Source organism: Cyphomyrmex costatus, unplaced genomic scaffold (assembly GCF_001594065.2).
Source record: "Cyphomyrmex costatus isolate MS0001 unplaced genomic scaffold, Ccosl1.0 scaffold502, whole genome shotgun sequence".
In the NCBI taxonomy this organism is placed as follows: domain Eukaryota; kingdom Metazoa; phylum Arthropoda; class Insecta; order Hymenoptera; family Formicidae; genus Cyphomyrmex; species Cyphomyrmex costatus.
In genome coordinates, this window is record NW_017279285.1 from 453,781 (window position 1) to 455,747 (window position 1,967).

At 35.5% G+C, this 1,967-nt stretch overlaps 1 protein-coding gene across 2 annotated transcripts in view; it reads right to left on the reverse strand.

Annotated features, from left to right (window-relative positions):
- LOC108778571 (RNA-binding protein 24) overlaps positions 1–262 on the reverse strand; it is a 33,861-nt gene extending 33,599 nt beyond the window's left edge. For both annotated transcript variants that reach the window (XM_018545783.1, XM_018545782.1), the window contains exon 1: positions 46–262. The gene's annotated coding sequence lies outside the window, so the exon portion shown is untranslated. The remainder of the gene's footprint in view (positions 1–45) is intronic.
- Between the last annotated feature and the right edge of the window lie 1,705 nt (positions 263–1,967).

The following is a 1,967-nucleotide window of genomic DNA, read 5'->3' on the forward strand; positions in this document are numbered from 1 at the left end:
TTTTCCAAGGCTTAACGATCAGTGCTAAATAATTCGCTCACTTACATGTGTATCGCACTATGTACGTCTGCCTGTTGCACTACGCCGTGATAATCCCAATATGTGATGGTACACAAACAGTTATACACCAAGGTTAGGAATCTTTCCGTCTGTGTGGAATCTACGTAATCTATACGAAACACGATACACTTTCGGAAGAAACGACTGTTCGACTCAAAGAAATACTCGCGAAAACTGCAGGCACCTTTTTACGGCAAGGATGATTCGTACTGGGCCAGTTCACGTTATAGTCACCACGCGATGCGAACGGTGACTCGGTTTTTGTTACCGTGAACGCGTTCAAAACGCAACCGACGCCGATGAAAGCCCACGTGCGAGTGCTAAGTCCTTCCGTTTAAGTTGCCGCGGCTACTGCATGGCGCTTCAGTTCGCCAGTTTCCTTGCCAGTTGGTCTGCCATCGAGCCTCTCGATTGGCCGACATTTATTCCCACTCCCGTGTACGGATACGTGCGCACGCAAGCAGCCCCATACCCAGAAAACATGAGCGCTGAAATTCAAAAAGCGGGACCGATTGGTACTTTCACGCGGTACTCAACGACGCTGGTTTTGAGACGCTTCTCGTGGGCACGGCAGGGTAATGACTTGTTGCCGGGTGATCGATTGTCCGAAAAAGCACGTGTGCGCGACGGGAACTCGGCATAATCACAGACAAATCGTCGATCTTTTCTCTTTTGTTTGTACTTTCTATAGATTTTCCTCGTCTCCATCGTGACTTTGATGATTGACATAATTGGTCTACGTTGACATTTATCTTCTTTTGGAATGAACTTTAACGCAAAATTTTCACTTATGATTTATAGATTATTCACTTATGATTTATAAATCTATAAATCATAAATTTATGAAATTTTTATTTTTATTTTATTTTAATAATAAGCAAAACTGTATAAATGACACTTCAAAAATCGTAATTGGAATTATTATTACATAAATTATATATTGCGTAGAATATATTTAGAAAATATTTAGAAAAATATAATTAATCAATTACAACTGAATATTCTATTTTTCTCATTTTAATTTCTTTTTCGAGAAAATATATTTATGATATTAATTTTTCATAATCCATGTATTAAAAACGCATAACAAATGAAAGAATATTTATATAGCATTTATATTGTAAAAAAAATATTACTAAAAGAATTTTTTATTATAAGAAAAGATTGAAAATATCGAAATGTCTTCCTTTATTCCGCGAGAATTTCTCTTACGAAAATGCATAACAAAGCGAAGCGATTCTAAGGGATCGACGAGGCGAGGCGGTGGTCCGCGGAAGAACATCAGCTGTTCGAATTATTATCGTTGCAGACGACGGCAGATGTTCGCTGGCCTGAAACGTTCTCCCCCGAAAGCTTTGAACTCGCTGATCCTTTTTCTTTCGGGCCGGTGAAAAACTCACGAGGAAAGTGCACCTTTTCAATGCGCCTTGTACGAACATTACAAATGCAATACAGACAGAAAATAAATGCATATTATCTTGAATTAGAAACTGTAGGATATCCGGCATCCCGCATTACATAACTTTTTTAAAAATTATATTCAGAATTTTAATGTTAATTTTCACTTTTGTATAAGTACCGAATATATAAAAAAATAAAATATTAATAAATTGTAGCACCTTTTTGATAAACTTATATTATAAAAGCTTATTTTTACGGTTTCGGAAAAATGTAAGTTTGTTATTTTGTTAAATTAAAATGATTTTTTTCTACGAAAGTAATTCTCCTATATATACACTGAGAAAAACGGTCTAGTTGGATTAAATAATTCTGGTAAAAAATGGAGCAATGAGGATTTCTAGTTAAATCTATTATAGAATTCTATAGCATAATTGAGATCATTAGAATACTGATTAATATAAATTGTTTTGGTAAACATGAGAATTCTAATAGATTTTGCCAGAAAC